The sequence below is a fragment of the Schistocerca nitens genome, chromosome 6 (assembly GCF_023898315.1).
Source record: "Schistocerca nitens isolate TAMUIC-IGC-003100 chromosome 6, iqSchNite1.1, whole genome shotgun sequence".
In the NCBI taxonomy this organism is placed as follows: domain Eukaryota; kingdom Metazoa; phylum Arthropoda; class Insecta; order Orthoptera; family Acrididae; genus Schistocerca; species Schistocerca nitens.
The window spans coordinates 500349261-500374271 of NC_064619.1; the positions used below are offsets into that span (position 1 = coordinate 500349261).

At 42.1% G+C, this 25011-nt stretch overlaps 1 protein-coding gene across 1 annotated transcript in view; it reads right to left on the reverse strand.

Annotated features, from left to right (window-relative positions):
* Positions 1 to 25011, reverse strand: part of LOC126262536 (high affinity cAMP-specific and IBMX-insensitive 3',5'-cyclic phosphodiesterase 8) — a 1685047-nt gene that overhangs the window by 1555729 nt on the left and 104307 nt on the right. The gene's annotated exons all lie outside the window — the stretch shown is intronic.

Sequence of the window (25011 nt, forward strand, 5' to 3'; positions counted from 1 at the left end):
GGGGAGCACTCAGCCTCGTGATACCAATTGAGGAGCTACTCGACCGAATTGTAGCGGCTTCGGTCAAGAATATGATCATAACGACCGACCGGGAGAGCGGCGTGCTGACCCCACGCCCCTCCTCTCCACAACCTCCTCCGAGGATGACACGACGGTCGGATGGTCCCGGTAGGCCACTCGTGGCCTGAAGACGGAGTGCTACGACAGTGAGGTGAAATGACTCTCTTTGTGCTCATAGTCGTTGGTGAGTGGATTTTCTATCGCTGTTGCGATACAGTCGCATACCATTGTATTCGAGATTATGATTCATGGTTATTCGATACAATATTGCACCTTTAAACATTAAAAGTATATAAAAGTTGTTGTTGTTGTACTCTTCAGTCAGAAGACTGCTTTCGTGTAGCTCTCCATCTGAATCTATCTACTGTATTCAGGTCGCGGTCCCCCTCTCTCCCTCTATGATTTTCACCTTCTACACCTCCCTCCAGTACTAAATAGATGATTACATTCGACACCTCCTAATTAGTTACATGCATCTTAAGGAGTACCACGTTTCAAAAGCTTGTATTCCCTTCTTGTCTGAAAAGCTTATTGTTCACGTTTCACTTCTATGCAAGGCTACACTCCATACAAGTGCTTTCAGAAAAGATTTCGAAACTGGTTCAAATGGCTCTAAGCACTATGGGACTTAACATCTGAGGTCATCAGTCCCCTAGACTTAGAACTACTTAAACCTAACTAACCTAAGGACATCAGACACATCCATGCCCGTGGCAGGATTCGAACACGTAACTCTATATTCGATGTCAACGAATTTCTTTTCTTCAGAAACGCTTTTCCTGGCATTGCCAGTCCACATTTTGTGTCCTGTCTATCACGGCCACCCTCACGTGTTTTGCTACCCAAATAGCAAAATACACCCACTACTTTAAGTCTCTCGTTTTCTAATCCAATTCCCTCATCGTCACCTGATATAATTCCACTACATTTCATGATCCTTGTTTGCTTTTCTTGATATTCTTCTTGTATCCTCCTTTCAAGACACAGTCCACTCCAATTTCTCTTCCAAGTCATTTGCTCTCTGACAGAATTACAATGTCATCGGTAAACCTCAAAGTTTTTATTTCTTGTCCCTGAATTTTAATTCCTACTCCAAATTTTTCTATGGGTTTCTTTACTGTTTGCTAAGTGAATAGACTGAATAACAATGGCGATTGCCTACGACCCTGTCTCAATCCCTTCTCAACCGCTGCCTCCCTTTCATGATTTTCGACTCTTATAAATGCCGCCTGGTTTCTCTACAAGTTGTAAATAGCCTTTGGCTCCCTATATTCTAGCCCGTAACCTTCACGATTTCAAAAATAGTATTCCAATGAACAACCTTTTCTAAGACTACAACTGCTATAAACGTAGGTTTGCTTTTCCTTAACCTATTTCCTAGGAGAAGTCGTAGGGTCAGTATTGCTTCGCGTGTTCCTGTTGTTGTAGTTGTGGTCTTCAGTCCTGAGACTGGTTTGATGCAGCTCTCCATGCTACTCTATCCTCTGCAAGCTTCTTCATCTCCCAGTACCTACTGCAACCTACATCCTTCTGAATCTGCTTAGTGTATTCATCTCTTGGTCTCCCCCTACGATTTTTACCCTCCACGCTGCCCTCGAATACTGGTGATCCCTTGATGCCTCAGAACATGTCCTACCAACCGATCCCTTCTTCTAGTCAAGTTGTGCCACAAACTTCTCTTCTCCCCAATCCTATTCAGTACCACCTCATTTGTTATGTGATCTACCCATCTAATTTTCAGCATTCTTCTGTAGCAGCACATTTCGAAAGCTTCTATTCTCTTCTTGTCCAAACTATTTACCGTCCATGTTACACTTACATACATGGCTACACTCCATACAAATACTTTCAGAAATGACTTCCTGACACTTAAATCTATACTCGATGTTAACAAATTTCTCTTCTTCAGAAACGCTTTCCTTGCCATTGCCAGTCTATATTTTATATCCTCTCTACTTCGACCATCATCAGTTACTTTGCTCCCCAAATAGCAAAACTCCTTTACTACTTTAAGTGTCTCATTTCCTAATCTAATACCCTCAACATCACCCGACTTAATTCGACTACATTCCATTATCCTCGTTTTGCTTTTGTTGATGTTCATCTTATATCCTCCCTTCAAGACACCATCCATTCCGTTCAACTGCTCTTCCAAGTCATTTGCTGTCTCTGACAGAATTACAATGTCATCGGCGAACCTCAAAGTTTTTATTTCTTCTCCGTGGATTTTAATACCTACTCCGAATTTTTCTTTTGTTTCCTTTACTGCTTGCTCAATATACAGATTGAATAACATCGGGGAGAGGCTACAACCCTGTCTTACTCCCTTCCCAACCACTGCTTCCCTTTCATGTCCCTCGACTCTTATAACTGCCATCTGGTTTCTGTACAAATTGTAAATAGCCTGTCGCTCCCTGTATTTTACCCCTGCCAACTTTAGAATTTGAAAGAGAGTATTCCAGTCAACATTGTCAAAAGCTTTCTCTAAGTCTACAAATGCTAGAAACGTAGGTTTGCCTTTCCTTAATCTAGCTTCTAAGATAAGTCGTAAGGTCAGTATTGCCTCACGTGTTCCAGTATTTCTACGGAATCCAAACTGATCTTCCCCGAGGTCGGCTTCTACTAGTTTTTCCATTCGTCTGTAAAGAATTCGTGTTAGTATTTTGCAGCTGTGGCTTATTAAACTGATTGTTCGGTAATTCTCACATCTGTCAACACCTGCTTTCTTTGGGATTGGAATTATTATATTCTTCTTGAAGTCTGAGGGTATTTCGCCTGTTTCATACATCTTGCTCACCAGATGGTAGAGTTTTGTCAGGACTGACTCTCCCAAGGCCGTCAGTAGTTCCAATGGAATGTTGTCTACTCCCGGGGCCTTGTTTCGACTCAGGTCTTTCAGTGCTCTGTCGAACTCTTCACGCAGTATCGTATCTCCCATTTCATTTTCATCTACATCCTCTTCCATTTCCATAACATTGTCCTCAAGTACATCGCCCTTGTATAGACCCTCTATATACTCCTTTCACCTTTCTGCCTTCCCTTCTTTGCTTAGAACTGGGTTGCCATCTGAGCTGTCGATATTCATATAAGTGGTTCACTTCTCTCCAAAGGTCTCTTTAATTTTCCTGTAGGCAGTATCTATCTTACCCCTAGTGAGACAAGCCTCTACATCCTTACATTTGTCCTCTAGCTATCCCTGCTTAGCCATTTTGCACTTCCTGTCGATCTCATTTTTGAGACGTTTGTATTCCTTTTTGCCTGCTTCATTTACTGCACTTTTATATTTTCTCCTTTCATCAATTAAATTCAATATTTCTTCTGTTACCCAAGGATTTCTACTAGCCCTCGTCTTTTTACCTACTTGATCCTCTGCTGCCTTCACTACTTCATCCCTCAAAGCTACCCATTCTTCTTCTACTGTATTTCTTTCCCCCATTCCTGTCAATTGTTCCCTTATGCTCTCCCTGAAACTCTGTACAACCTCTGGTTCTTTCAGTTTATCCAGGTCCCATCCCCTTAAATTCCCACCTTTTTGCAGTTTCTTTAGTTTTAATCTACAGGTCATAACCAATAGATTGTGGTCAGAGTCCACATCTGCCCCTGGAAATGTCCTACAATTTAAAACCTGGTTCCTAAATCTCTGTCTTACCATTATATAATCTATCTGATACCTTTTAGTATCTCCAGGGTTCTTCCATGTATACAACCTTCTATCATGATTCTTAAACCAAGTGTTAGCTATGATTAAGTTGTGCTCTGTGCAAAATTCTACCAGGCGGCTTCCTCTTTCATTTCTTAGCCCCAATTCATATTCACCTACTACGTTTCCTTCTCTCCCTTTTCCTACACTCGAATTCCAGTCACCCATGACTATTAAATTTTCGTCTCCCTTCACTATCTGAATAATTTCTTTTATTTCATCATACATTTCTTCAATTTTTTCGTCATCTGCTGAGCTAGTAGGCATATAAACTTGTACTACTGTAGTAGGTGTGGGCTTCGTATCTATCTTGGCCACAATAATGCGTTCACTAAGCTGTTTGTAGTAGCTTACCCGCGTTCCTATTTTCCTATTCATTATTAAACCTACTCCTGAATTACCCCTATGTGACTTTGTGTTTATAACCCTGTGGTCACCTGACCAGAAGTCTTGTTCCTCGTGCCACCGAACTTCACTAATTCCCACTATATCTAACTTTAACCTATCCATTTCCCTTTTCAAATTTTCTAACCTACCTGCCCGATTAAGGGATCTGACATTCCACGCTCCGATCCGTAGAACGCCAGTTTTCTTTCTACTGATAACGACATCCTCTTGAGTAGTCCCCGCCCGGAGATCCGAATGGGGGACTATTTTACCTCCGGAATATTTTACCCAAGAGGACGCCATCATCATTTAATCATACAGTAAAGCTGCATACCCTCGGGAAAAATTACGGCCGTAGTTTCCCCTTGCTTTCAGCCGTTCGCAGTACCAGCACAGCAAGGCCGTTTTGGTTATTGTTACAAGGCCAGATCAGTCAATCATCCAGACTGTTGCCCTTGCAACTACTGAAAAGGCTGCTGCCCCTCTTCAGGAACCACACGTTTGTCTGGCCTCTCAACAGATACCCCTCCGTTGTGGTTGTACCTACGGTACGGCTATATGTATCGCTGAGGCACGCAAGCCTCCCCACCAACGGCAAGGTCCATGGTTCCTGTATCCCTCCGAAATCCAAAGTGATCTTCCCGGAAATGGGCTACTATCTGTTTTTCCACTCTTCTATAGAGAAATCGTGTTAATATTGCACATATATTGCACATTGAAATTGTGTAGGCACAGGTTCAAGAAGCGCATCAATTCACATTGATTTTGTAGTTATAGTGTACGTTTGTTATCATGCAGAGAAGCTTCGACAGTTATATTCCAAATTAATCGCCGTCGTAATAAGAATTTAAAACCGGTCGTACTAAAATAATGACCCACTTTGTTCCCTGTATATATGCACCAAATAGAGTCTGATCAATTAACTAAATTAATTTGGAACCACCAGTCTAGTAAAGGATGTTACTACTAGAACAGTCACAGGATACTTACTTATCAGATACTTTGGTTTACAGATAGCAGTGTAACTTCAGTGAAAAATGCAGCTGTAATATTTTAATGCAAACATTTTTATCCCCATAGATACCAGAACAAACTGAAGAAATCACAGATTTTAATGAACTCAGCTAAAGTACGTTGTGGATTCTGCACCTAAAGTAACATCTTGAATTTTTCAGCATTGTAATAACGGAATAGGGACAAAACATGCGTTGCACATTGTTTCTTGCACAAGTTTAAGTATTACGACGCGGAGCCAGAGCAAATACTTCGACGGACTGGTGGAATTAATGTGTTATATTAAGGTAGTATCCCAAGAAGGAGCGTGTAAAACCGCAAGAGTTTCAAGGACCAAAGAGATAAGAAACGTCTGTATAATAATACTGCTCAAATACTTTATTGTCTCTGAAAGTATATCCTACTTTCACGCTCATTTCAAAACGAGTTATCATTCCAAACCACATACTCCAGCAGAAGTTTTGCAACAGCGTTGCACCTTTTCGTAATTCTGCAGTTTGAAAGGACTGTTCGGCTAATTACTTTGCGGGCAAGTACGAGGCGACCTCGTGGTGTGTGTGAGTGTGTGTGTGTGTGTGTGTGTGTGTGTGTGTGCGTGTGTGTGTATGTGTGTGTGGGCGGGCGCTTTGGCAAAAAAATGTCTCTGAGCACTATGGGACTTAACTTCTGTGGTCATCAGTCCCCTAGAACTTAGAAGTACTTAAACCTAACTAACCTAAGGACATCACACACATCCATGCTCGAGGCAGTATTCGAACATGCGACCGCAGCGGTCGCGCGGTTCCAGACTGTAGCGCCTAGAACCGCTCGGCCACCCCGGCCGGCCGCTTTGGCATGTTTCGGGCAAGTGGGAGGGGTGATAAAGGTAACGGGATTGGGAGTAATCGCGAGGGGATTACCAGTTGCTACATTTGCTTTACAGTCATGTGAGAACTCCAGAAATTGTCAAAGGAAGGGCATCGGAAGCGTTTTCAATATTTTGACATGTACGAAACAAAAAACATAAAACTCGAATGTATGTTTAAGTGTATTCGTGTATATACAGATTTACGCCAGTGAAATGCTCGACATATGTAGTGTACTTCTGTTTCTGCGTTTACTGGATTACTCCAGGTAACCCAAGGGTCCAGGTGCACGTTTAATCCTACTCAACACATGGGTATTCAGATGCGACACATCATCCACTTAATACACTGGTGTAGTTGAGCCGTTTATTAGGTCGAGAACCTGCAACCGATATAGGTCTTCGCTCTATTGTGTCTTTGCAGGTTGTACCTAGCAAACGAGTGCTGTTGGGTCACTGTAGAATGCGCAGCGTAAGCCGGCTGCCCGATTTAACAGCACTACGAGCGCATTCTCGGCTTGGAGTGCGTTCCTCGATTTCGAACGATTCGAAGGGGAGACAGTTTTTTTTTGTTTTTTTGTTTTTTTGTTTTGTTTCCTTGTCTACCTTCTGCCAATTTGAGGCACACAGGCTTGGTACTGCCACCTTCCGGCCGGTGGAGGAGACGGTATATTGCATCTTTGGAGACATCGGCGAGGAGATGCGATAGACTTAGGGATCGGGCTCGTGGCAGACTGATGGCAGGTGTGTGTAAAACTTAACTTTCCAAGCTTTTTCAGCGTCGTTCCAGTGCTGCCTAGATCTGGTTGCGTTTTCCAAAATAATGGTTACAGCTCCCCTACCAGAATGCTGAATGCGTGATTTTGTGAGGATTACATACAGAAGTTTCTATAACCTAGGATTCTGTCATTGTATGCTGCCGCTGTATTTACAAAGTGTTTCTATATGTATGTATATGTACCGTATATTTGCACACTAGGTTGAACGTATTTTTGGTGCCGGCATTAATTTAAGAGCTAGTTCTAGGGTATTGAATGTAAAACTAGTACCTTTTGCGACTTCTTATTTTCAAGTTGGATGTCTATAACCTTAATAGTTCTTTGACTTCTTATTATCATCTCTTATGGATTCATAATTTTTTAGTTCAAATGGTTCTAGGCAGCCGGCCGAAGTGGCCGCGCGGTTCTGGCGCTGCAGTCTGGAACCGCGAGACCGCTACGGTCGCAGGTTCGAATCCTGCCTCGGGCATGGATGTGTGTGATGTCCTTAGGTTAGTTAGGTTTAACTAGTTCTAAGTTCTAGGGGACTAATGACCTCAGCAGTTGAGTCCCATAGTGCTCAGAGCCATTTGAGCCATTTGGTTCTAGGCACTATGGGACTTAACATCAGAGGTCATCAGTCCCCTACACTTAGAACTACTTAAACCTAACTAACCTAAGGACATCGCACACATCCATGACCGAGGCAGTATTCGAACCTGCGACCGTAGCAGCAGCGCGGTTCCGGACTGAAGCGCTTAGGACCGCTCATACACAGCAGCCGGCGTAATTTTTTAGTCAGAATTCTGAAAGGGATTTTATATATTTACAGCTAAGCTCCGTTAAGCACGTCCGCCTCCATAGATGAGTGGTCAGCTCAGCTGACTGTCATGTGTAAGACGCTGGTTCGATTCCCGATATTGCCAGGACTTGATGGGAAGAGTGGAACGGGATGAACTCAGCCTCGTGATGCCGGGTGAGGCGTTACTTGCCGAGTACTAGCGGCTGCAGGTCACGAAGACTGAGAACGGCAGGCATAGCATCGTGCTGAGTCCCACGCCACTCCAAACTGCATCGAGTGACGTCATGTGCGGGGATGACATGGCAGTCGGTCTGTACTAATTTGCACGCCAGAGCCTGTAAACGGTATTTCCGTTTGTGTTTTCATATTTATTTATTGCGTGATTCCCATGTGTTTCCATGAGAGTTTTTCAAATGCTGAAGACTTTGTATTCAGGGCAGTCATTGCCTTGATATATCATTCTGAAAACTGAACCGCTTCAACTGCATGCACTTTATTTATAAACACGATCTGTTTCGCAGCATTACAGCTGCATTATCAGGTGCAATAAAATCATGTTCTGATTAAAAATGAGAGCGGTATGACCCAGCGTTCCAAGTCAGCAATTTTTCGCTATGTAGCGGACGTCAATTGTAAAACAGCATAAAAAATCATAGAACGCTACCGTAATACGCTCCCGTGATCACGGGAGCGTTCTATGTTTTTTTATACTGTTTTATAATTGGCGTCCGCTACATAGCGAAAAGTTGCTGACCGTAATACGCTCCCGTGATCACGGGAGCGTTCTATGTTGTTTTATGCTGTTTTATAATTGACGTCCGCTACATAGCGAAAAATTGCTGACTAGGAAGACTGGCTCATACCATTCTTTTTTTCATCAGACTATGACTGTATTTTATTGCAGGTGATGATGCAGCTATAATGCTGCAAACCAGATCGTGCTTATAAAGAAAGTACTTACAGCTGCAGCGGTTCTATATTCAAATTAATTTTTTTCAAATATTTTAGTTGCCGCATATGAACAGTTCAATGCCATGTAAAAGTAATAAAATTCTATTATCTTGCCAAGCGGCGTGCATGTGAAGGCTGTCTGAAGGCACTGACCAGGCGTCAAACAATATTAATAATTATTATTTTTACGAGTACATATAAATGAGCTTTGACTGGCTGCTTCATTCCTGGCTCCTCGGTCTCTACTTTTCCAGCAGTATAAACCGAAACCTTACTACATCTTCAAAAGAGTAAGTTGTCTGACTAACCAACAACTCTGCTTTGACCTGCCCATTGAGCACACAAGTAAGTGTGTCCAATTGCACCTTATGAAGGGAACAGGCTGATCTTACATTAGGCGCGAACATCATTGTATGTTCCACTAAAGATTCACTGGACAGCAATTAATATAACAAGAAGTTTAGGTAAAATATCCTTTTCAGTGTTTCTTTTGAAGACAGTTACCTCCAAGCATGAATCCTGCAGTACTTCCTTACTTCACTCTCCCGGCTCCAGAAACTGAACCCGGTATTTGTGCATGCCAAGTAACCTCCTCCACAGTGTTCCTTCCCTTATTTCAACTACGTGAACATCTTTGGCAAGCTGGTCTCTCCACCTTATTTCCGGTCTGCCTAAATGTCTTCCTCCTTCAGGTTTCCTCTCTGACACTTCTCTCACTACTGATCCGCTCTCTCTTCTGTAGACGTAACTGGCCCAAACCAGTTTCCTTGTCTTGGCTTCTGCAAGAATATTTGGCTTATTATGTATCTCCCTGAGCTCCCTGTTCTTCCTTCTTCACGATCCTGCTCCCATACCAGCTTGTGAACAAATATTTAACAGGATTTTGTTTTCAAAAAGACCTTCTCTTTCTATTTGTATACTTACCTGTTCCCAATATTTCTGAACTATATAGCAATACTCGTTTGATTGTAGTATTACACATCCTTACATTGGTTCCTCTTGAAAAGTTTTGCTTTTACAGTAATTTGTTGATTGAATACGATGCTATGATCCTCACTTCTATTTCTTATTTCAGAAGTAAGTAACACAATCTGAAAAAGGTACCAATTGGAGGCACGTACCCACAGAACGTCCAGGACATCATCGTGACCCGAGGCTTTATACTCGAAGTACAGCTTGCGCGGATACGGCGGCATTTTACATTATTATTTTGGTGCTCTTCATACACCTCAATTCAATTGAACCCTTAACACGGCACATGTAATAGTACTAGCCTGAACCAGAAAATTAAAACAGCTGCCAGTCATTTAGTTTCTTGTTACTGTGAAACGTTTAAAATTCACCAGCAACTGCCGTTCGTAGAATTTACCAGATGCTGCATTAGGGCCCAGTAGTCTTCCATAAGGAAGGTAACAAAACAGGTAATCCCTTGGATGTGTGAGACAGTGGAACTTATTTTCAGTCTTATATATGGAAGGTGTCCGTTCTTTTGGACATGCATTTCCGAAAGAACAGACGTCATCCGCTGAATCAGCTGCTATATTCAGTACATGACGAAAGAAATATCCGACATTTAGCTGCAGTAGGACATTGAGCGAACCTAACGGCCACAGATCAAAATTTATGCCCGTATTTCCCGCGGTTAAGATGACCGCTCGCGTAAAGCGGAAAATCCAAGTCCGACTCTCAGTCCGGCATAAATATTTATCTGTCTCCGTTGGGTCCGCTCGGTGTCCCAATGCAGCTAAATGTCGGTTATTTCTTTTATCATATTTTTAATCTGTTGAACCAAAAATAAATTATCTAGCATTTTTTCTACTGATTTCTAGGTAAGGTAATACGTGTTAGTTATTGTAGTTTCATTTCGCGTATAATATCCCTAGATCCCTATGATATGTTGAACATAGGAGAGAAGTTACGCGGAGATGAAAACCTTGGCGCAAGACAGGAATAGCTAACGATGCAAATAACTAATACAGGAAAATATATTCAGACTTTCTAAAAGAAACAGATTATTTGGTTCCACCTTTGGGGCAAATGATGGGTAGCAGTTCGGATTAACTCCGGTAGGAACACATTATATTATTACATAAGGGCTTTATATCATTCTCCATAATCAAGAATCATACTATTATGGCTTCAGATATCTTCCTGCAATATTTCGAGAAATTAGACTATTCTATCTCCATCTCTCTCCTTCTAATGCTCAAAATTCAAAAAATTAAAATCTTAAGACTATCGTGATCTAGTAGTTATTATTTCTTATTATCATTGCATCACAGTGGATGGTCGAGGGGCCTGAAACGGCTTCCACATTATTCAGGTGCAAGAACCCAAGACTTTAAACAGCTCTAGATATAGAACACGAGACCTCTGCAGTAAGGCAGACAAAGGTCAAGGTTTACCGTTTGCGTGCACGAAATAATTCGAATCTGTTGCGAAGCAACACGTAATGCGCCGCGAGCAAAACTGGGGGCCTCAAAACGAGAAAGGCACTATTCCGAAGTCTGGTTTAGGAGATTAAACCGTGAAAATTGTGAGGAAACTTAATTATCGGTGGATGGAAATCAGTTTGTACATCAGACGTGCCTTGTCAAAGTCACGCACGAAATTTGCTTTGTTACACAGTTATTTCATACTTCAGGAAAGACCTATTGGATGCGAGAGGTGTGTTTTGCCTCTGCATATTTGGATTTTTGGTAATTTATATTAACTACTGTTTGGAGCATCTGATTGACGGAGGTATTCTGGCTCGACCGCGTGAAAATTTAATTGTAGGCAAGGAGCTGGACAGCAGCTCAAGTGGTAAACTTGTACAAAGTACTAGATCAGCTAAGTTACGGTGCATGCTTTGATTTACGTGTTGTTATTCCGCGTCATTCGAAGCAAATGTTAGAGCACATTCTCACTGAGTGACCCGAACTGGCTATCTAATCAGCTTGCGTCCGACAGATCGATAAATTCCATCTGTTTTGTATCCGGAATTACCACATCCGAAGCATTATCACGAGCCAAAATTAGCAAAATTCTGTCTGGGATTTCACTGTCTGTCGGCCTGATTCCGTAGATGAACTGGGTCAACTGCTGTCCCACCTCTTGGGCGGTCGTTTTCCTTGTGATCGTCCATGTTTAAAACTTTTGTTTTGTGGGATCCGTCCTTTCCACACGATCCCCCCGCCATCCCCCCTCCCCCCCCCCAATTTCTTTTTATTGTCTTCATCCGCTTCCTTACATCTTGTTTTTCATACTGATCACTTATCGACACTTGTTCACTTGACCCACATGGTAATTCCTTTGATCCGACTTAGTACCTTTATTTCCATTGCCATTAGGTGTTTTGTCAGTTTAGTTTTCACTCTAGCTTCTGCTGCATGTGCAGAACGCATCATTGTTTTATATACTTTTATTTTTGCGTCAAATGTCATAAATTTCTTTCTACATACAGTATTTTACACAGATCAGGCTATCCTTACCACCTCCATCTCTTGGCTTTCCGCTTCCACGATTAAGTCTTTATAGTCGGTGATAATAGTCCGGAGATAATCACTTGTGCAACTGACACATCATCTACTTCTAATTTCCAGAATGAGATTTTTCACTCTGCAGCGGAGTGTGCGCTGATATGAAACTTCCTGGCAGATTAAAACTGTGTGCCCGACCGAGACTCGAACTCGGGACCTTTGCCTTTCGCGGGCAAGTGCTGTACCAACTGAGCTACCGAAGCACGACTCACGGTAGGAGACGAGGTACTGGCAGAAGTAAAGCTGTGAGTACCGCGCGGGAGTCGTGCTTCGGTAGCTCAGTTGGTAGAGCACTTGCCCGCGAAAGGCAAAGGTCCCGAGTTCGAGTCTCGGTCGGGCACACAGTTTTAATCTGCCAGGAAGTTACTTCTAATTTGTATTTTACTGGTGCAGAAGCAGATATTAGCTTCGATTTTAGATGAGATTTCCCGATTATATTACTTTGCTGTTTTATTGAATTAGTGAAATAAACTTTGTAAATTATCCTCATTATTTGCTGTCAGTACAGCATCATCAGTATAACATATAATATTTACCACTTCATTTCCCATTTTATATCGTGGTTTCTTTCTTATGGCGTCAGTGATAAGGTCCATTATTAAGCTGAACAGTAGTGGGCTTAATGAAGGAAGGGAGGTTAAGATTTAACGTCCGCCGACATTGAGGTCATTAGAGACGGAGCTCAAGCTCAGATTGCGTCAAGGATGAGAAAGGAAACTCACCTCTCGAAGTTCCATCGTGGCATTTGCCTCGAGAGATTCAGGGAAATCACGAGCAATCTAAATCTGGATGGTTGGACGAGAATTTGAACCGCCGTCCTTACGAAAAACAGGTTGGCATATCAAGTTAAAATTTTTGTTGTATATTGACGTATGTAGTCCTTTGGAGGAGTAAAAACGTTACGCTTCTAAGTCAATGCAGTCAAAAGATATCGCCATTTATGCCACATATTTCGATACTTGCTAGCTTAGTCATTAAAACTATTGGGTACTTCCCGTTGATGTAGAACTACGAAATTTGGCAAGAAGAAAGGTTTCACAGTAGAAATAAAGAAAAGCAATCAGAAAATTTTTAATTTATAAATTTATCACAGGAATGAATATTTCTACTGTCGTTTGTTATGCGACTTTAAACTTGAAATTAAAACATTCTGGAAACACTTGAAATCTGCGAGCCTGGTGTCTTGCTAGAATCAGTGTCGATAACAGGCAAAAATCGTCGAGTACACGATTCCCGGAATGGATTATCTGCCTATGTACATAATTAACATTGCAGTGCGCAACTCCTTCTCGTACCTGGCCTATCAAAGATTTCTGATAAGTCAACAAAACACAGACAGGCCGGGTTATTGAACTTTATGGATATCTGCACAGTCTTACTTAGAGCGAAATGTAGTTTGTGCACGTAATTTATGTGTAATAATATCAGCTCCTTTCTTCGTCTTTTGCTCCTATTGTCAGTCTCCTTACGGTCTTTGTAGTGGTTTGATCTTGGAAACATTTCCACTTTTTCTTTACATTCTGTTCTGTCTTCAATTTGTTGAGTTCTTCGGACAACTTGGTCTACAGTTGTACGTAGCTTCCTAAGCCGAAAAGGTTTAAATGTTAAATTTTTAACTGTTGCAACTTTTTTCTTGTTAGCATCGTTTCAGCTGCAGTTATGTACCCTAAAGTCTTCCACACTACCTTTCTTTGTTTAATTAAAGATTCAACAAAAAGTCTTGAAGGAAGCATGTGACCATGTTACGTATAACCAACAGCAGCGCACAAATGCTGAATAGGCCATTTAATGAAACGTCATAAGTTCGCCGACAAATAACTTTAATATTATGCGTTTCGTGATAATCCATAGTCAGATATGAAATACATCACGCTGTTCAGATGAAATGAAAGTATATGTTGAGTACATCACTGTCAGTCTGCCTCTCCCTGTAATGTGACCGAGCGAGGTGACGCAGTGGTTAGCACACTGTGAAACGTCCCCTTAGAAAAATTAATGAATTACTGTGCTGATAAACCTCATACGTTATTTGATTTTCAAAAAGCTGAGCATAAGTGAACGTACTCAGACATTTCTCTCTTTACTTATTCTGATCAACACTAAACTGACACAAAATATTTTTAGCGCAACGCAATCTGACTTGGAGAACCGATAGAGGTACTCAAGGTACCCTCGGCCACGCACCGTCAGGTGGCTTGCGGAGTATGGAGGTAGATGTAGATGTAGACTTTCAATAATCCCCACAAAAGAATGGCCCTGACTTACAATAACCTATACCTTTCATGAATCACTTACCTCACAAAAAATCTTCGTTACTCGAACTACTGCAATACAGCGAGGGCCAATACTGTCAGCTAAATAAAAGATTCTAACTACTGAAAGCACTAACTACTGATCGGCATAGTTAGCAAATCAAAGATTTTGATAGAGAACAAACAATATATTTACCTTAATAATGTTCAAAAGTCATCATATATATATATATATATATATATATATATATATATATATATATATATATCAGTTCATGATATCCAGTATTACAAATTTACTCTTTCTGATGGACACACGTCCAGATCGTCCGCTCTCAAAATTCTGCCACCTCTCTCCCCACTTCTACCACTGCTGGCGGCTCACTTCCAACTGCGCAACGCTACGCGCTGTTCACATCCAACTGCCAACGCTACAATAGTAAAAATTCCAACAATGCAAACCAGCCACAGACTGCACACAGCACAGTCAGAGATTTTCATACAGAGCGCTACGTGGCGTTAACCAACATAAAAACCTAAACAGCCTACTTACAAAAAAAAATGGTTCAAATGGCTCTGAGCACTACGGGACTCAACTGCTGAGGTCATAAGTCCCCTAGAACTTAGAACTACTTAAACCTAACTAACCTAAGGACAACACACACATCCATGCCCGAGGCAGGATTCGAACCTGCGACCGTAGCGGTCGCGCGGTTCCAGACTGTAGCGCCAGAACCGCTCGGCCACCAGCGGCCGGCAGCCTACTTACAACTGAACTCGCATTCGGGAGGACGACGGTTCAAACCCGCATCCAGCCATCCTGATTTAGGGTTTCCATGATTTCCCTAAATCGCTTCACGGAAATGCCGGGATTCAAAGGAACCATCCCGGCCGACTTCCTTCATCATCCTTTCCTAATCCGATGGAACAGATGACCCCTCTGTTTGGTCTCCTCACCCATATCAATCAACCATCTTGTCATATGCAACACTGAAGTCATTTATTCATCAGCTGATGATGTTTCATGAATCGATCTCTGTAGTATTTGTGCAGGTTGGTTAGACTTGGTTCGTTAATCTCTCTTTATAAAATCGAAAACCATTCTTTCTGGTGCATAAATTCGTTTTTGGAAAATTAATCTCGTAACATTGATATTTTTGCATTTCACCGGAGTGACAGTTCTTTGTAAATATCTTTTCTTCGCTGAAATACTGATTCCATGTTATGTAATAGTGCTCTGAAAGATTTTACGTCTCCATTAAGGTGCTGGAGTTATGGCTGTCCCTCACCAAGAATGAAAGATAGAATCGCAAACTTGTACTAATTATCTGTGTTGAGTCATCCTTTAAATGACTTGTACAGAGCTCGCTACACTGATGCCCAGCGCTCCGTTCCAAGAGAGGCGGACGCCACCTGTAACTTAGTGGCGGCAGTGCGACGATGTACGCCGCGCCGCCTCGCGACGAACGGCCAGGAAATGTCTGGCACGCGCCGCGCCACAGCTACAAGCGCCCAGAAGATGCCACGCTAAATAACGTAAGTGAAACACGGATAGGCTGCGGAGAGCACGCCCATGAAACATGTGCCCTCTCGCGTACGCGATGGAGACGTTAATGGCGAAGCAGATAAGCTTAAAAGCCTCTTGCAGTCCACACACGTAATAACTGCATACAAGGAGTGTTCTAAAGCTCTTGCCGGAACACGGGAGAGGTAAACGGCAGCAGCATGATACACGTCGGCTATAATCGCCGCAGTGCGGCCCTCATTGCTTTAATGGACGAGCTCACACGATAGTCGCCGTAATGGCAGGACGTCGTGAGGCAGGGAACACAAATACCGTTTCAAGAAACGCAGCGGAAGAAATTCGATTAGGATAACGGCGATGATTATGGCGAGGCAGAGACCTGCGTCCGGCGCCGGGGTGATGTACTTGGTATCGCACCCACTCTGTATACAGGATGCCGATCCGGCCGAGGAGCTGCTTGCGGGAGAACTCGGAATGCAGCGGAGAATTACTGGCAGAGCTGCGAAGCAACTACGGTACGGCCTGCCTCACTGGAATAATGGAACTGAAATACGACAGCACCTTATGCAATCTGTAAAAACCCAAACAGTGTATGAACACTGATATTTGTTTTATTCAATGACTGGTTTAGATCCTAAAGATCATCTTCAGATTAAGCTAAAAACCATGTGTATGTTTATGAACAAGAAAATTTTGTCCGCTATTTAGCGAAGAAGAGCTTCTAAAAATGTGAACAAAAGTGAACCAAATATTAAAGTTTATATATGGCTTTATAAAAACTAAAATGATCAATTCTTCCGCGTTTAGATTAAAAAAAAAGCTGTTGATTTTTCAGTTAAAAAATGAAAGACGAAAACATAATAAGTAAAAAAATATGTACATTTGAAAACTCATCGCAGAACGATGATTCTCTTCTAAAATTAGCACTCTACAGCTACATCTACATGGATACCCTGCAAATCACATTTAAGTGCCTGGCAGAGGGTTCATCGAACCAGCTTCACAATTCTCTATTATTCCTATCTCGTATAGCGCGCGGAAAGAATGAACACCTATATCTTTCCGTACGAGCTGTGCTTTCCCTTATTGTATCGTGGTGATCGTTCCTCCTTATGTAGGTCGGTGTCAACAAAGTATTTTCGCATTCGGAGGAGAAATTCGTGATTGGAATTTCGTGAGAAGATTCCGTCGCAACGAAAAACGCCTTTCTTTTAATGATTTCCAGCCCAAATCTTGTATCATTTCTGTGACACTCTCTCCCATATTTCGCGATGATCAGAACGTGCTGCCTACCTGGTAAGGATCCCACACCGCTCACCAGTACTCTAAAAGACGACGGACAAGCGTAGTGTAGGCAGTCTCCTTAGTAGGTCTGTAACATTTTCTAAGTGCCCTGCGAATAAAACGCAAGTACTACACTTTCACTTAAAATCTGAAGGATCTGCACTGGGAGAACGGGTTTGTGGAGTGTAAAATGTGTTCTACAGCGTGCCTGTTGGCACGATTCTGCGAATCGATTCAAATGGTTCAAATGGCTCTGAGCATTATGGGACATAACATCTGTGGTCATTGGTCCCCTAGAACTTAGAACTACTTACACCTAACTAACCTAAGGACATCACACACATCCATGCCCGAGGCAAGATTCGAACTTGAGACAGTTGCGGTCACGCGGTTCCAGACTGAAGCGCCTAGATCCGTACGGCCACGCCGGCCGGCCTGCGAATCGACAGGGGTTTTGTTATCGATAAGTGTCTAGTGTTTCTTTCTTCCGGGATGGAGCTCGTTATGTGCTACTGTAAACCGTTGAGCGTCACCGTATCTTCTGGTGCTACAGAACCGAAATTGTATGTAAGGTGCCAGGCACTTGAATGTGATTTGGAGAGTATCCATGTAGATGTAGAAGTTCGATGCATGACATTTTTGGGAATGATCTCACTCAGATACACTGTTATGGAATTCTACCAGAGGAACATCTCGTCAATCAAAGAAACATGAGGTTCTATTGCTGTCTTATGTATTTAGTTGTAAGCATTCGTTAATAGATGTTTTAGTAATACGAAACAAAGCTATTGTTGCTTATTTTATGGCAGAGTCACCTCTGACAGCTTATTAATTTGAAGTTGGGGTGGGGGGCCTTCGGAATATATGTGTTTTTGGTTTTAATGTACTGGATCAGCTGCTCTCAGAAATGTTTTATAGGGCTATGGTTACTATGGAGGGTTAAATTACTCTAAAAGTCAGCTTATTATAATAACTGCATTTTATGATTTCAGTTTGTGTTTTCAATGAATTAACTGAATGTCACTATGAAACTTCTTCGGGATTAATTTAAGAGTGCTTTAAATTTTCACTGCGTAATAGGGATACGAAGCGTGGACGGTAAAGTATGGGATCTACTGGATATGAACAATGGAGAACAGGATGAGAAGAAGTATGGGAGGATGAGTTTGTCGTGTAGGCAGAACACTGGAGAAAAGAGAAGAACCGATGAGGAGTCATAGAAATGGGAGACGGGAGCCACAAACCTCACTGTCTAAGAGAGGGAGTCGGTTGAAGTTACATTCGGCAGCGGAATTGAATGTGTGTAGGTGTGGATACGATGGGGTGTGTAAGAGCGCGGCAGCATACTAGATCCGATGATCAGAGGGTAAACATTGGGATATTTGAATCTAGTTTGTGGGTTGTGTAAGATATGTGAAAGTATTTGATGTGGCCGAGGAGGGGTGGGAATTTGGTGATATGACAGACGAAGGTAAAAGGATGCAGAATTCGACGGCGAATGTATGACGTTCAATGATTTGGATGGAATTATAGAATTTTGCTTACTAGAGGATAGGTCGAAACGATCATTACGATAAGTTAATAACATTATAAGTAGCAGCATTGATTCACTCTGCCTGAGAAACAACTATCGACTTACCTGTCTCCTTGAAGTTAACAAAAGAGGCAAACAAAATTCATATTCTTGACTGTTATTGTCACATACTATAAAAACATAATAAAATTCTAGTAAACACTCATAGACAATTAGGTCAGGTAGAGCTAGTGAAGTACAGGGTCTTTGATAGCTACGTTTCACCCATTGTTAGAAACAACCGCAGAAATCTTCTATGGATTTAGTGGGCCAGTCAACGTACGATAGGGTACTTCAGTTTTCATCAAACAGGACCGTCCACTTTTCAGGAGTGCTAGTTCTGCAAGGTTCGCAGGAGAGCTTCTGTAAAGTTTGGAAGGTAGGAGACGAGGTACTGGCAGAAGTAAAGCTGTGAGGACGGGGCGTGAGTCGTGCTTGGGTAGCTCAGTTGGTAGAGCACTTGGCCGCGAAAGGCAAAGGTCCCGAGTTCGAGTCTCGGTCCGGCACACAGTTTTAATCTGCCAGGAAGTTTCATATCAGCGCACACTCCGTTGCAGAGTGAAAATCTCATTCAGGACCGTCCTCATCTTTGAAGACGGGAGTGCCCATAGGAAATCAGCGTTCAGTGTTAGTTGATTGTGTATTTCATATCTTTACAAAATATAAATTCCCTTTTCTAAGTAATAAAAATTAGTTGATCGCTTAACTCCTGCGCTTTTATGTATCTAAAGAAATTACTTTTGGTGCAAGTATAATTTACATGCACATACATAAAACAATCTATGTAAGTATAGCTGTTATTTTGTACTTCATAGAACATTCTTCATCATGATCAAAGGCAATAGTTTCCTGTTATTATTGATATACGTGACAGTTGTCTATGAATAACAGAAACACGTTTTTGAATAACAGAAATATGTCATACATACTTTCTACGAAGCACTGAAGTGATGTTAAATATATTTTTGTTTTGTATTTTTTCTTTAAATTTAACCTTTCTGGAGGAAACTGCGTTTTCTAGGGCTACATGATAAACCTGTATTGTTTTACAATTCTGGACACTCATCATGAAGGTGTAGGAGAAAGGGCAGCACGTGGTCACCTAAAATTGTGAAATTTAGTATGTACGTAAACTGAAGCGGCGAGTGAAAAGTTGTAGCAAGGCCGGGAATCGAGCCCGCGCCTCCTGATTACCAGGCAGGTGCATTAGGCACTAATCCACCTTGACACAGCGGTTCACACAATTGAACGGTTGTTCACGGTAACCTGAAAGCGTGGGAGCAGATCGTGGCGCGAAAAGCAACCCCAAAACATCACAGAACGTCCTCCAGCATGAACTACACCCGCCACACAACGCGTTAAACATTTCATTCGACCGCCGATGCAATGGACGCCGTGCGTCATCTGAAAAGAAACAAAATTTTTGACTCTTCGGGTCACACTATATGCCTCAACTCAGTTACAGTGGTCACGTCTGTTTGCATGAACTACAGCTGTAAGCACAGTGTGCTAACGGCAGCCCTGCATTACGGGCCGTGAGTGTTTAGTGGTGAATGTTTAGTGGTCTCATCTGCATATGCCATACCTGAAGATACTTGTAGGCTCTCTTCCTCAACGAGGCCATTATCAAAGCTAGAGGCAATTTTACACGGTATTTACGTGATGTGTCCTGGTGTGCTTCTATAGTCCATTTCATTATGTTTTGTGTCGCTCTTTCCATTTCTACCTGCTACAGCATCCAACATGCTCCCAAATTAATTTTTTTGTCCATACACATCTCTGGATCACCTTGATATAGCGGACGTGACTACCAGAAGACTGATAGTTTAAGTACACTGCACATGTCGAGCAGGTAATCGTCATTACAGTACACAAACACACAGGCACACACACACACACACACATATATATATCAGCAGGATTCGAACTGGCTGAACCTGGATTGAGCACGGAGCCACTGTAGTGGGTTAACGATATCGGCTATGAAAATGAGTAATTTTAATAATATGTGTAAGCGGACAATTCAACCCAGGCGGCTGTTCAGTGCTTTGCTTAACAGATAAATGGAAGACAATTTAAAATTTTAGTGCTCTGCTTCTTATTTTAAGGCTCCATCTTCTAGAGAAGTTTGGGATACTGTCTGATCTTTACAGTTTAGAGGGGAAAATTTCTGGTGTATAACAGTGCCATCGAATTTCTGCATCTCCCAATGGAAATCTTTTGCTGTGTATCTTTTCTTTAATAATAAATAATATCACTCACCTCTCACAAACGTATGGTGGCACCAGTAAAGTCTCCATGAATTCCATCAGTATTTGTGCAATAAATTGATACCCCCGAGTGCACTGCAGGAATTAGGGCAGAAATACTATTGGAGGAACTACAACAAACCAAAGAGCCATTACCATAGTATGTGCAAGGTATCAGAAGTACAGTGAGTCTGCTTACTGTGTGATGGAGCACAATTTATAAATAATATTCAGAAAGGTCAAGACGATAGTTCTAGGTAGTTGTATATGTTGAGGGCACAATTATGCAAGAAGTTATAAGCAACGCTATGATCGGTTCAGGCTGTTCGTTACGCTGACAAAAGCAAAAACCACAGACTGGGACATGTTAATCGAAGGCACCAATGAATGGTGGGAAACGCTGTTATACAAGGTGCTTTCGATGTGGACCATTGTGTAACTGGGTGACAGATGAGTGGAAGGACTGGGCTGATTACATGGTTTATCCTTCACTATATTTATTAAAAACATTTCACAATAATTATCAAGCATCATAGTTCAATTGAAAACAATAAAATCATATGTCAATACTGTTTTTAAAAATCAAACCAAGCTCCGCATGTTTTCTTCAAATGACAAGTGATAAATGACCTCTAACCTAGTCACAGGTTGCTTCCAACAGCTCCAAAGCTACTCACAAGTAGGTAGTAGCTATTTCGCAACTACAGTTGACATAGTTATGGTGTCGGGTCCTCATGATATTGAGCAACACTGCCACCTTGATCGGCAGGCGAGATCAGTGTTCTCCCCTGGCTGCTATTACAGTTTCGGGCACCTGCTCGATGTCGATTCATCTCTCCTCAGCCCAAGGAACTCTGCCGCCAGGCTTTCATGGGGCCTTTGGTCGAGCTAGCACAATTGTGCCCTCTATATGGCTTGGCAGTACTGCTCAAAGCAGACGACAGGAAATGAAAATACCACCAATGGAACAGCGCTGTATCCATGATAGCACAGTAATATATTCCGCCGGCCGCGGTGGTCTCGCGGTTCTAGGCGCGCAGTCTGGAACCGTGCGACTGCTACGGTCGCAGGTTCGAATCCTGCCTCGGGCATGGATGTGTGTGATGTCCTTAGGTTAGTTAGGTTTAACTAGTTCTACGTTCTAGGGGACTAATGACCACAGGAGTTGAGTCCCATAGTGCTCAGAGCCATTTGAACCATTTTTTAATATATTCCAGGCATTGCACTTTTCTTTGTTAATACATATAAAGCAAAGCAAAGCTGTGATTTCTGGCCCTGATTGATCAGTTGGCATCGACCATCTGCCATGTCATCCTCAGACTATGCTGTCATTGGATGCAGTCAGTATACCGTTCTGCCTACCGTTGCCAGCTTTTTTGACCGTGGAGCTGCTGCTTCTCATTCAAACAGCTCCTAAACTGGCCTCGTGAGGTTTAGTGCACCCCAGTTCAATCCTCTCACCAAGGAAAATCCTTGGAAGTATTGCAATCGAACTCAGGTCCTCCGAAAACCTGCCAGAGACTTTGATCACTGACTGTCAGCTATGGAGGCGGGTTTATTATGTGCTTTTTTATTCATCTGGGGTATGGCACAAAACCATCAAGCATCTGTATTCTACTATTCCAAAAATAAAAATATGGTTCTAAAGAACAGGGTGCTGAAAAACATATATTGGAGCCCTACGCCTTATCAGCGAACACTTTACCCTTCCACTGGTCAGGGCGGCACCACACGATGCGTTTGGCGACTGAAGTCATGGACGGCAGCAATCTGTTATTAATGGTGCCCCCGAAAAATGCAAGTACGCAGTCTTCCTCCCGTTCGACTTATTAGGAATGCAGGTACTTCCGTATGAGCTTCTGAAACCCCGGTGGATTCCAGTGTGCAGATGGGCCCATTTGCTGGTATGACAAACCAATTTGACTCCATCCCACGACAATGCGTGACGGAGTATGTCAAATGTTTAGACGGCCGACTCAAGACAAATAAGTACACCCATGTATCACTCATGTGCGTGGTGCTAGAAGCAGTACCTCTGATGGTTCAGAAGCTGATTGGCACAGGCTATAATTGGCACACTAACAAAGGACGCAAGTCTCACCATTTAGGTAGAGACCTTCAGGTCTTTGCTAGCGAGGCATCGGTAAAAGAGTGTCTTCTCTTTCTCTCCGCTTTCCTCCCCAGCTCGGTAGCAAAGCACATTTACATCCTAGACTACTCCCACTTTAGCACAATCCAATCACGAGCTGGAGTTCCGCATTCGAAGACGGAAGACTGCCTGTTTCTCTGCTTACACAGATTTTACCAATCACAGATTTTAAAGTTAATTGGGAGAAAAGGGGAAAAAAAGATTCAGCTTTGTAGCCTCTTTCCCACTCGTTTACACCATGTCTTTTGCTAACAACATGACCAGGATGGAACCACAGCTTTCCATAAAAAGACTGTTATCTCCCCTGTTCCATCCATTTGGAACTTTCCAAAGAATGGCCATAAACTCGCTAAAAACCTCGTGCCTCCACAAATATGTTTTGTAACAGAGTCTGGACGTATGGGCGCCAGTGACCTGTCCCACAGAAAATTCACAGAAACCTCACAGTTGTCTCGCCGGCTTCCTGCCTAACAAGGTCCCATCCTCCGCTTTATTGCCAGTCTTCAATGCTTTGCCCATTGTAGCCACGTCTCCTCGGCGCTAGTCAGCCTACCTGGACGCGGCCCCCGACCGACTGGCGCCATCCAACGTGTCTACACAATGAGACCGCGGAACTCGTCCGTCAGGAAATGTTTACATCCAGGTTCTGTAGAAGAAAAATTCCCCTTGGCCTTCAATTGCCGTATGCTGTTACTGCAGTCATTTAAAACGGCACCCTATTCCCTTGAATGCAGGTAAAGCTTACCAGTTTTCCTTCATAGAGCACATATGCAAGAGCGTTACCTACAAATGTTTGAAGTCAGATCGTATCGAGTTGTAGCAACCAAGTAATAAAGATCAACTTCCCTAAGAACATTACGCAGCATGACACCAAATCAGAAGTGAGAGAGCTCTGCAATCTCTTAGCACTTACGTCACGTATCATGTATACACTGGGTGACACACTATTAAGTTGGCATTTTTGGTCACATTTCGTTTTGGTAGTTATTAATTTGCAAAATATATAGAAATATTAAACATTACATGACAGTTTTTGGGACAATGTTCTTTGTTCTGTTTGTCCCTGTCAATTCCTGTTTAACAGTTACACCACGAGCACTATCCTACTACCTAAACCTTGAGATGCAAGTTGACAGCTTAAAACGAGTGAATTGTATGTAGCAAGCTACATGGCCCTGTTATGACTGTAACGACTTGTTCATGATTCTTATAAGTACAATAGCTGATTATATTACATAACAAGGTTATTTTTATTGTATTACATAGCAAGCTTCAGGATTACACTGTTTATTCCTGTGGCCTTGTCAACCATGTGTTTCACAGTAAGAGCAAAATGCTAGTACCTAAACATGGAGGTACACGTTGATAGTGTAAATATTGTGATACGCATAATGCCAGTAAGTGATTTCATTGTATGGTTGTTTGTGGTGGTTATGTGTGGAACACTTAATGTTCCCTTTGAGATTTCTTCCATGTCCACTTAACTACATCGAGTTACCGAACAACAAAGACTGTATAACTATCGAGGCTTTATGCTGCCTTCATATTAACATACACATTTTTATTGTATTTGTTTTATAATACGAACATACCATATGATGGGCTTCAATTTTTGGGCATTAAAAGAGATTTTTAACGTACAGTGCGTCCTGTTATGTTTTTAAGATGGTTTTAGATTTTATGTAAATTAATTAAAATTTTTATAACAAAATATGTGTAAAATACTCTGATTTGGATTGTTTATTGTTATTTCAGCAGCCTAACATTTTTGGATTGTTGGTTTGCCTTTATACTTTATATGAAACGACGTATTTTTGTTTTTAACGACTACCACAGTGTCATCTGGTGGTTGATTGAAACGTCAGTGATGTTTACTTGAGACTCTTTCTTCGTTCTGCTAATATACGAACATGAGCTTGTAGCCGCCTCGGTGGCTGAGCGG